Source organism: Typopeltis vanoorti, chromosome 13, assembly GCF_054136105.1.
Source record: "Typopeltis vanoorti isolate ZY-2024b chromosome 13, IOZ_Tvanoo_1.0, whole genome shotgun sequence".
NCBI classification, from domain to species: Eukaryota; Metazoa; Arthropoda; class Arachnida; order Uropygi; family Thelyphonidae; genus Typopeltis; species Typopeltis vanoorti.
In genome coordinates, this window is record NC_143561.1 from 94,066,681 (window position 1) to 94,078,450 (window position 11,770).

Below are 11,770 nucleotides of genomic sequence, written 5' to 3' on the forward strand. Positions count from 1 at the left end.
TGACAAACTGAACCAAGCTGTATGTTTGGATTTGTGGACTCCTGCTATAATTATGAAATCCGTGGAGCAGAGAATGGAATCTAAATCCGATGTCAGTAGTGGAATGCTGGGAGGATTGTACGCTGCATAGATTTTAAGTCTACCTGCGTTGTTGGTGTGCACTTCCACACCTGTCACTTCAAGGTTTAAAGTTTGAGGGTTGATTAAACATTGTGGCTTAAATAATTTTTAATAAAAATGGTTGTGCCACCACCACTAGAGTTAAGTCTGTCTGTCCTATATAGCATATATCCTCTTAATCTTGGGTTGCTAGATGGTCTGAGTTGTGATTCACTAATCAAGATTATGTTCGGATTGCATCTGTTTGCGAATTCTTGCAGCTCAAGAATTTTATTTGTCAGGCATTCCATGCTATAATCATGAGGGAGTTTGGTTTGAATTTTTTATACATTGTAGAGAGCTGTTAATATGGATTGTGTTTCTAGATAAAATCTCTTTCTGGAAGATGGTGAGGTGCTTGCTTTGCTGAATTCGTGCAGCATTGTGGCAAGTGAAGCAGTTAGAACTGATGTTAACTTGGAGCTTGTTTGCTTGAGATGAAGGAATCTGAGTTCGTGCCGCCTCTGCGTATGTATTGGTCATGGGTGAAGGTCGCGTGCCTTCCTGTGCTGTTGAAAGTGAGGTATTTCGATCAGTAAGGCGACCTTCTTGGTTGCTTATGGTGTCATTGCATGGGGAAGCAGGGTTCACTGTTGCTGACCCATGATTTTTTTGGGTGGAAAAGGCACCCCTTGTAATTAGCGGGATGTGGTCCTCTACAGTTAGCACAACAGGCAGGGTGTAGATCTTAGCTTGGTATCCCTCTCCACATTTCAGACATTTGTAGGCAGCTCTGCACAACTTTTGAGAGTGCCCGAATTTTTGGCATCTATGGCATTGCCCTGCCAATGCTTTCTTCCTTAGAGGCTCGGTTGTAATTTTGAGCCAGCAAATATCTGTCACTTCATATATCGTTTTCTGTGTGTTGCTGATTTCGAACAACACCAGCGGCATTGGCCTTTTGTCAGATCTCAGCATCCTGCTGACTTTTATTGTGGTCAGTCCTTGACTGATGAGGTCGGCAGTGATCTCATCAGCTGTGATGCCTTCAGCAACCCCCTCTAGGCACCACTTTAAGATTTCGCTTGCTAGTGCGAAGGTAGGACAAGGAAGGACAAGTTGGAGTTGTCCAACATTTTCGTCATCTTACGATAATCTGAAACAGTAGCACAATGAATCTTTACACCCTCATCAGTATTTCATGCCCTGGAGAAGTTGATGTTTTGTTCTCCTAGGGACTTTGAGACTTAGGTCCACTTCTCTTTGTCTCGGAGGATAACTGGACGGACCTTTTATTTTCTGTCATGGGTATCATGTGTTACTACAACCTCTTCCATATGATCTTCAGATGTTCTTCGCCATTTGTTTGAATGTTTCTCCTGAGAACAATCATATTGTCGGGGAATCTTTGGTAGTGGGACAGACGTGAAGTTCCCTTCAGTGTCCACATCACCTTCTCCGGTGTCGTTAACCTGAGTGTAGATATTCTGCCTCAAATTTCTTTAAGGTAAATTTAAGAACGTGAAGTGTCAGATCTCTGTTTAGATTTTGAATGGCTTCATTGACGTCTTTTATGTTTTCCATTTTTGTTCACCGTATATTGTTGGAGAATATTACGGTGTGTGTAGATAATCCTGTAGACTTTAGAGGGTCTACTGACAAAAATCCCGAAGATCTTACGATCTTCCAGCAAAGTCCCGTAGACACACAAATGTGTCTACCAGCAAATCAATACTGAAGTCTAAAATACCCTAATTAATGGGGAAGGAGTGTCGAGAATAACATGGCCACAGGATGAAAGCCTACCTGCCTAAAAAACCATAAATCCACACTGGTCCTCATTTCGGGTGGGGTCTACACGGCCATCAGACCTCGTGCATTTTTCATGCAGAGAGGGGAGGGTACAGTAGGAATCATGCTGTGTCAGCGCCAGTGCAATGTGAGATTCCCGAAAAACCTTGCATGAAATCTAATCAGGCTCAATCTACTCAATCTAAAATAACACCTTGATCTCGTCAAAAGTCCAAGCCGAATTCCTCCAATAATCTCATCAAACTTACTGTTTGCAGATATTTAAAAAAAATATCTAGAAGGGTGAAGCAAGGAAGCTTTTCATATTCCCCGTCATCTGTAGAAGAAAATGAATGGATGGAGTAATATAGTGCTATAAGTTCTGATCATGGCAGGAGGGTAACAGCAATAGTCGAACCTCAGTTAAAACTTCATTGGCTACAGCATTGCCATCCATTACCCTCCCTGGGTTCCCATTTTAGTCACCTCGTACGACATTCATAGACTACAGTGGGGCTATTCTTATCCCGTCCACCACAAGGGATTGTCTGCAGATAATATACTCAGAAGTTATCAATAAAAAGAAATGTTAAAATTTTAATGGTTTAGCTTATTTATACTGCATATATATTGTAAAATTGCTTTTATATTATATTGTATAAGCTAACATACTACATAAAATTTACCGATACAGAGCTATTTTAAGAAATTTTGCTAATACAAGCTAATTGTATATAGTGGCTAATGACTTCATATCACTTGCCTTAGTATGTATCCCATAATGCAAAGCACATCCCCCTTTCAAGGCATGTATAATACAATACATAATGGGAAGTGTCACTACCCAGACCGGTTTCCATGTATTAAGTGTGCGGGGTTAGCTCTCCAAAAACTCGTGAGATCCCCCAGATCACCCTGTCACCGAGAACTCTCAGCGTTCGCTCTACCCCTACGGGGTAGAGCAAACCCCCAGGGTTGGGTTATCCACACAGGTTTACCCCCACCACCGAGCAGAGCCATTCATATTTCATCCGAGGGGTAACAGCAACAGCCGTGCCTCAGTTAGCTTCATGGGCTACAGCATTGCCATTCATTACCCCTCTACCTGGGTAGCAGCAACAGCCGTGTCTAGTAAACTTCATTGGCTACAGCATTGCTATCCACCACCGAGGCGTCCAACCTCAAGGAAAGGAACACTTCTGCGCAAAAGCACATCCGTGGGAGCCAGACCCGGGAGAAATACCAAGGTTGTAGTAATGCAGAAATCATATACAGGTAACCATCGTATAACTCGGATGTTAGTTCTATAGAAATACCGAGTTATAGAAATCGCGTTATGCGAGACTCAGATCACATAGAAAAAGTAGGGTTATGTTCCGAAATCGTTTTTTTTTTTCAATTATATAAACAACAATGATATATCCAACAAAAAAAAATATTTTTATTTAATTCAGGTAATTCATGTAAGTTAAGAAAACATAAATTATAAAACAAATACATAATATAAACTTACAAAAATTACAAATTGTATGTAAACTTCACTGCACATGATGCATAAATGTTTTAGGCAAAATAAAATAAAGCGCATATTTTAATCGTCATCACTCTCTTCAAAAATAACAGTTCGTAGATGTTCTTTATTTACGAGTGACTGGAGCTCATCATCACTTGAAAATCTCTTGGACATCATTTCTATAATTCTCATTGCATACTTCGGCTGGTTTAGTCATCAAGAAGTCAGTAATAAGACTTTGTTTTCCACTATGCTGCAATTTTTTTTATTAAGTTCATAATATGGAACTAAATAAATATCCAATTGTCTCGTGAATTTTCCGGAGCGCTCCATTGAGGATCATTATCCGTAAAATTACTTCCTAACTTTCTTGCCAAGTCCAATCCTTCTGCTAATTTCTTTAAACTGAATTCTTTAACGGATTCATCACAATCATAATCTTCGGCAGAACTTTCTCCGCCATTTGGTTCGACGTCTTCTATTAATTGTAGAGTTCCTCCTCATTATTCCCCATCAATTAATTCACTAATTTCGTTTTCAACCATATCACAAAAGCTCTCTAAGGGGCCAGAACTATTAATATAAGATATTTACATTAAAAAAAAGCATTACATAGTGTATGTAACTCACCGGAAAATAAAGTGCTCAGCTTGAGATTAACACACACTTATGACTTTTAATGTGCTTTCCTGGCAGAAAACGAAGATAAATTTCAACCATAAACATTTATACGACAAACAATTCACGTACATGTATGTGCTAAAGGGTATTTGCCCTAATATAAATTCGCTACTTATAAATACATGCGCGATACGGGTACACGAAAATTTAACAAAGATAAAATTAGATTTTTATGTCGCAGGTGGTGAAAAACAAATCAAAAGATAAATGGTTACTACAATTGGTAGACCGCGTTATATCGAAACCGCGTTGTATAAGTACCGCGTTATACGAGGGTTACCTGTATATCTTATGTACAAGTAGACAAAAGGTGCTTGATCTTCTTAATAAAAATCTCTGGATGAGAGAAAGATGTAGAAAGTTTTTTACCTTGGGTGTAATATATATGTATATTTGAAGATGCGAAATATATTGTAGCAATATCACTTTTGTTTGTAGTTACAGATTTGGCCGTCAGGAGTCTTAACGAGATACAGGAATATGCATGTGACAATCAGCTAATCAACAACAGAATTTCAACGTTTTTTTTTTTCTTCTTCTTCCCTTACGAAATAATCTGTTGACGTTATTTCTTGACAATGACGATCCTCGGCTACAAGGATATTTCTGATTAAAAAAATAATAATGGATTAACTGCACCAAGTGTGTGAAGGATGATACAACGTGGCATTTCTGATTTATGACTACGAAGTCATTTGGCTGACAGTTCTCTTCTGCCTTGCCAAAGTTCTTACTCGAAGAGTTTATCAATTTTTTTTATATTCGAAGAACCTGTCTTCAGAAAGTTTTTTTTTTTAGTTAAGTTTTCCATGTCAAAACACTTTTCTCTATTTATAATAATAAAAATAAAAAAAACAAAAAAACATGAATTCAGTGCCTAGTATCTCATACAAATTAAATTATATACATTTTTAAATATTTAAGTAGACTGTAATATATATGTAATATATGTAATATGTAAAATATGTAATCTAAGAAAAAAACGTAAAAAAAAGGGGGGGGGGAATGTTGTTTTAAGTGTTAGAAGAGGTGTTTGTTAGAAATTGTGCAATATGACAAAAAATAAAGCGCATCGTGAGTTATCATACACTTATCGCGTTTCATGGTTATCAGTCCATCGATAGACTGTATGCGAACTCATATAAACAATGCTGTAATGAACTGAAAGGTTAACGATGTCAAACGTTGAGCATTAACGTGATCCACTCTAACCAAAAGAAATGCTCATTAACAGAGTTAAACTCAAGTATTTGCTAACGTTAATTTAGAATTTTTATTAAAATTATAAACACATTTTTTCTGTAAAAATATTTGCCATTTTCAATCTATTTTGAATTCAAAAATTTTAAATTAAAGTTATTACTCAGAGAGTTTTAGAACACCTTTTAATAATTCTTATGATGGAATTACATTAAATAGATGTGTGGAAAATACGAGTAACATCCCCGTGTGGTAAGAATAGCCCCACTGTAGCCCATGCATGTCGTATGAGGTGACTAAAATGGGTACCCTTGGAGGGTAATGGATGACAATTGCTGTAGCCGATGAAGGTTTAACTGAGGGTCGGCTATTGCTGTTACCCTCATGCCATGATCAGAGCTTATAGCCCTATATTACCCCATCCATACATTTTCTTCTACAGAACGGGGAATATGAAAAACATTCTTGCTTCACCCATTTTGGGGAGGGGGGGGGAAACGAGTAACATTTTGGTCCTTTTTTTTTTTTTTGAAATTGAAACATTAATGGATTTGAAGTTCGATGGCTTTAGTTAAAATAAAACAAAATTAGTTAGGACAGTTAGAATAAATTGTATTTTGACTTATTTCAGTTAAATAAACGATTTGAAAAATTTTTGTTAAAACTATGAAATTTGAAATCTTTATTAAATTATACATTTATTAAAATAATTTTAATCATTTAAATTTTATTTATATACGATTATTAAAAATATTGATATTTTAGATTAATTTTGCATAACTTATAATAAAATATGTTACTTTAAACTGAAGAAATCTTGTCGATTAATTTTATAAGTTTAAATTAATTCCTCAAGTTGATTATAACATTTGTTGAATTCTGATTTTGTAACATCGTTATTAGTTCTTTTGAACATTTTTTATTCACAAATGCAATGAAAGTACGCTTGCTTGATACTTGATACTAACAGAGAATCTAAAAACCTATGCAAAAAGAAACATTTTTACCTGGGAAGTTGTACGTTTTCTTAAATGCATTACAACAACCTAAAAAAATAGGAATGGACAAATTTCAATGTCAAACTTAATATTGAACTTAGTTTCACTAGCTTGGTAGTACAAATATATTGCTTTTTCATTCTATAACTTACAGGCTTGGATTTAAACTCCACCATATTATATTGATGGTTTTCAGTGTCTTTAGGTAATAGATTATTTTTATCACCTGGTGTTAGATCTCTACCCTACTTATTTGAAGCTAAAAGTGACTTGGAAAATACAATATTTAGGTCTATAGTGTACGATTAACTAACTTTAATCCACTCACTTTACTAATGCGTGAAAAGTTTACAAATTTTCATGGTTAGAAATCACACAAAAAAGTTCTTACTTAAAAGATGGCAAGAAATCATGGTTAAACTTTAGCAAACCACAAACCATCAACATGACAGATTGCACTAGAAGTTATAGGGTGTTAAGTGTTTTTTTCTTTCTTAATTTTGGTGTTTCCATATTAGTTTCATGGGTTGTCCACAAGAAATGAAGATTATATCTGGTGATGAATGCGGGTTGGACAAAATGAAGGCCACACAGGACTGGAAGAATCTTAACACAGGTGTATACTGTGGATCCAGCACATACTGGTCGCTTTTTCTAGGAAGAGTCTGCTCGCAGTCCATTTCTAACAAAATCGACTGAAACATGTCTAAGTGTTTTGAAGTTTGTATCTAATCCGGTGGCCAAGCCCTAGTTTGAAGTCAATGTAACGAACACTAGGAATATGACTGTTGATGTATAGCAGGAACTTTACCTGCTTACCCAGAAGAACATAAAAGTATCCTATTTATTAAATTAAATACGACGCATAGTTTAGGATCAAATGGCTTCGCCTATTCCTGCTGAAGAGCAAAAGGCATTAGTGGATTTATTTCATATAATTTTATTTTATTAAATTTATTGGATTTATTAAATTTAGACAGGAGGGTTTCTGGACTGTGTAAAAAATGCATAAAATTTATAAAAATAGAAATAATCCTTAGCCCACCCATGGTTCTATGTGCGATAGGTTCATAAAAACGTTTCATGGATGGAAATTTACATAAAATAAAAGATAAATAGAAACTGCATGTCTTTTACTGGTAACTTTCTTAGATGATTGGAGTCTAGTGGTATATATTTAGCGGTATATATATTAAGTGTACTGCTCTCTTATTTATCTCAGTTTATTACATGAAACGGTATTCATGCAATTTCTGCTGGCACTGTTAAGACCAAACATGTTGATATTTACCGTCCATCAACTTAATTATCTGTGGAAAGTAAACAAAAAAAAATCAATTGATGAAAGGATATATGAGATAGTGATGATAGCTTATTTTATGGGGTTTTTACATCAGAAAGATAACTTACTCGAGGAAAATTTCGGATGAAAACACAGATGGCATCATTTCCTATTCTTGGTATTTTAATGGAGGGGGGGGGCTGAAATTTAAGTTTTTATTCTATATTATAAATTTTGAACCATTTTTGTTATATTGTGTAGTCTAATCCTTATATTCTGATTTTAAAGTCATTTTTATATATTTAATTATTTTTTATTTAAGAAAAGATGTTCTGGCGTTCATATTCTATTTTTTTTTAAGTTCTCGTTTTATGTTTTGAATCTTAAGTATTATTAGCCTTGTTGATGTTAGTGATGTATTTCTCTGAAGCAACAGAATATTTCAGGATTCGAGTATAATTGACAATTTTGCACTGCATGTAATTCCAAGGAATATCTGAATCGATATTTGGTGTTGATCAAAATCTGGCAAAATATGTTGTTAGCAATTTCTCTGTCTTGTCTTCAGAAATGTACGTATTTTGAGAGGATCACTCATCTGTTTGAGTGATCCTCTAGCGATTGCGAATCACCCAATAAGGCTGCTGTTTTAATGAATTTTCAACTCGTGATTTCCAAAGTTTTTTTTTTTGTTGTTGTTGTTTGTTGTTTTTAAAGGTTGCTTTTCACCTTTTGATGATGCAATAATTTTTAATAAGGCAAAGTGTACTAAACTGAGTTCTCGAACTACGAAATTTGGTGGTTTAAATCCGCATTAGGAAAGGAAAATCCCGAAATTTCCACTAAAAATATATTTGCAAACACAAACAAACTACACAACAGAACAATAACAACTCTCTCTCTCGCGCTTTTGATATCAAACAGTCACAGATAAATTTCTCACATCGCTACAGGAAAGCCATTGCCAGTGTTAATTAGCTTTCCTGAAATAACAATATTTACTTTGGTCTTCACATTTATCCCTGACATCTACATCAAGTTTCGCATGCTCTGTCCACAAAAGCACTCGCTTATTAATATAGTTTGGTACTCGCCAATAAGCGAAACTAAATCTATTGTGTATACAGATAAGACAAGCCCTCGATATCGTCTTCAAATTATATTAAGCATTTTCGAAGACAAAAAGGGTCAGCGGAAAGCGATAAGTGGTTTAATAATCAATAGTCTTCTACTTGGCTTTCATTCTTCATACGATCATGAAAAGTAGAAGTAAAGATGAGGCCTGACGAGATAATTGAGTTCAGAGAACAAGTTCCACTTCAGATTATTTGTTCTTGGATTGGGTAACGCCAAAGAAATTACTTCGATCTGAGCCACGAAATCTTCAGACCATGCATATCCATCTCATACTCCTGAATATGAGATGGATATGCATGGAATATACTCTATGTGTTCTCATAGAAATTTGCATTATTTTATTTGAATTTATTGTTACGATTTTGAATTACAATCTGTATTTCAAGAAGAAAAGAAAATGTTTGCACCACTAGTATCAATTTTGTTAATATCAGTAGATTTCTCACATTAAGTCTAAAATTTAGTAATGTTGAATGTTTTTAACCTAAATATAAACATTATCTCATACCTAAAAGATAAAAATCGATAAAAGAAATCCCTCACAATCAACGCAATAAGTGTGAAACTGGGGAAACAATTAGTTACAACACAATAAATCCACATTTGACGTATTATTTCCGCTACTTGGTGGCGCTATTGTCAAATGTTAAATGATAAGTAATATCAAAAGAATTTCGTAATTAGATAATGAATCACGAAAAATACTCTCACAAAGTTGAATACTCAAATTAGAGAGTTTCAAAACTGGAAATCTTTAGAAGAAATATTTTTTAAAAATTTAACAAACATATTGTATTTTGTTGCTTTCGTTTGAAGTAATTTAGTACAGTGAAAAACAGAACAAACTGAAAATTAACAATGGGATTTATTTAATCAAAGAGACTTTATTTTAACCGATGAACACTTTATGTGTGTTTCTAAATATATTTACATAATATGAAAATAAAATACTTTATTTCTCTAAAAAATAGTTTAAAAATTTATATATTATTTATATTTTGAAAAAAAAAACAAAAATCCTAAAAATATTTAGAAAATTATATAAATTTGTAAAACACCTTAAAAAGTTTTATATAAAGCTAAATCACACTAATAAGTGGGGTTTTATAATATTCGAGATTTGGTGACCTCTTCTTAGATTTCATTTATTCATTTGGTATGGTACATTTTATTTCAAAGCTTCTAAATAAATATACTTGAAAATATTTTTCATTCGAGATTTGGTGACCTCTTCTCAGATTTCGTTTATTCATTTGGTATGGTACATTTTATTCAAAGCTTCTAAATATACTTGAAAATATTTTTCAGAAAATATGGCATAAACCTTTAGATATATACGTATTTATTTATTTTATTCTATAACAATATGACCTAGGAATTATTTTTTATATTTTCATGTAATTCTTCTGTATATTCGTCGAAAATCTGGAATTTTAGAGGAAAGGAACTGGAATTGTTTAGTTATTTTTTTAAATTATTATTTTATACCAAATAAACAAATAATATTTGTCTTCGACTCTTTCAAAGTTTCGAATAATACGATTTCATGAAAGCTGAAGCCTCTCAGGCCCTTTTTTAAAACTGATTTTTAAATTTGAAATTACAAATACTGTACTGAATTTCTCGTAATGATGTTGTTCTATCAGCAACTGCGGATTCTAATGGCTGCCTTAAATTTATAAATTATCATTCTGATATCACGAATAAATAAATATAAAGTGCAAATGCCAACCTTTTATGGTTTCTTACCTTGTATTTGTTTACTTCTTTCAACTGAACTTCACTCGTATCTTCTATTAAAACAGTCCAATGTACTTTTCTTTCGTTCTGTGTTTGCTCTTTCACACAGAAATGACAGATTGCCTTAGCACGTCAAGTGATGCATTGCTGTCTGTACTCATGAGAAGATAATCTTTTGCAGATTTAACTGCTATCAGCTGATAGCACTTCAAAAGCTATAAAACAATTCTGTTGACGAACAGATAAATTTAGCGCCATCAGTTCTGATAAAGAGTAGAAGAGGAAGTTGTGTGAATAAACTTCTTGAAGTACAAAAAGCTAGTTATTAGATAAAATTTAAAAAAAAATGTATGGAAGTCCTTTTTCGTTTTATATCATCTGGAATATCTTTGTTCCTTTTTACATTTAACACATCCGAACAAATAAACCTGTTGACCTTCTGTGTTTTCGCGATAAATCTAAATTTCCGTGTTAAGTGTAAGGAGTTGGAGACAGTGAGTTGGAGAAATTCTTAAAAACTATTTTTCATATTTATTTATTCCATAATAAATAATCTTTAGAGACTTGTTCGTCATGCAACAAAATAAAATACAATTTTTATGTGATTTCTTCTCGTATATCTTGAAGTGGTGAACAAACTTCATCAAGTTATTCCTCACATCAGCACATTTTCGCTTTATATATTACAATAACTTCTTTGAGTTATGGACTGAGTCCTTGACTTCTTATCCCTTTATCTGAGTTCTCGTTTTTGGGTGGGGTTTTAGTGCGGGCTTTACTTGCTTTTTGTGAGCATTTTGCATTGTTTCGGCTTTCTTTTGTGATGAAGGATTCCGATCTTCTATGCTTGGAGCAGTCTGATAGCTTATAGTCAGCTGCTTGTCGTATTATCAGATTTTGGTGGTTATCTGTGACTGGGAAGAATTTTTCTGCGATGCCTATCATTTTGGTCTTGATGTCTTCTAGCTTAGCGTCTCGGTGTCTGAAGGTTTCTAATGAACCAAGGAGCGTTTAGCGGCATTCTTAGGCATTTGTTCTGGATCGACTGTAGAGTTTCTTTTAGTCGTGCGTTCCCAGGTCGGTGAGGTGTACGTTAGTTGAGGTCTTATCACTGATTTGTAGAGGAGAAGTTTGTTGTTTAGATGCTGTTCCTATTCAGGAGTGGATATAGCTGTGCTATGGTTTGGTTGGCTTTAGTAGACACACACTATCGATGTGCGTTTGAAGTTTAAGCTTTTATCAAGCTGAACTACTAGATTTTTGGCTGATTTGTGCCAAGGGATGGTTTTTCCAAACATTCGTATGGTTGTATGTCGTTTGGTGAATAGT

At 34.1% G+C, this 11,770-nt stretch overlaps 1 protein-coding gene across 1 annotated transcript in view; it reads right to left on the bottom strand.

Moving 5' to 3' along the window:
• The window catches only part of LOC150100377 (calcitonin gene-related peptide type 1 receptor-like), a 30,741-nt gene extending 20,158 nt beyond the window's left edge, over positions 1–10,583 (bottom strand). The window contains exon 1 of the mRNA XM_090402564.1: positions 10,451–10,583. The gene's annotated coding sequence lies outside the window, so the exon portion shown is untranslated. The remainder of the gene's footprint in view (positions 1–10,450) is intronic.
• Positions 10,584–11,770: the final 1,187 nt, after the last annotated feature.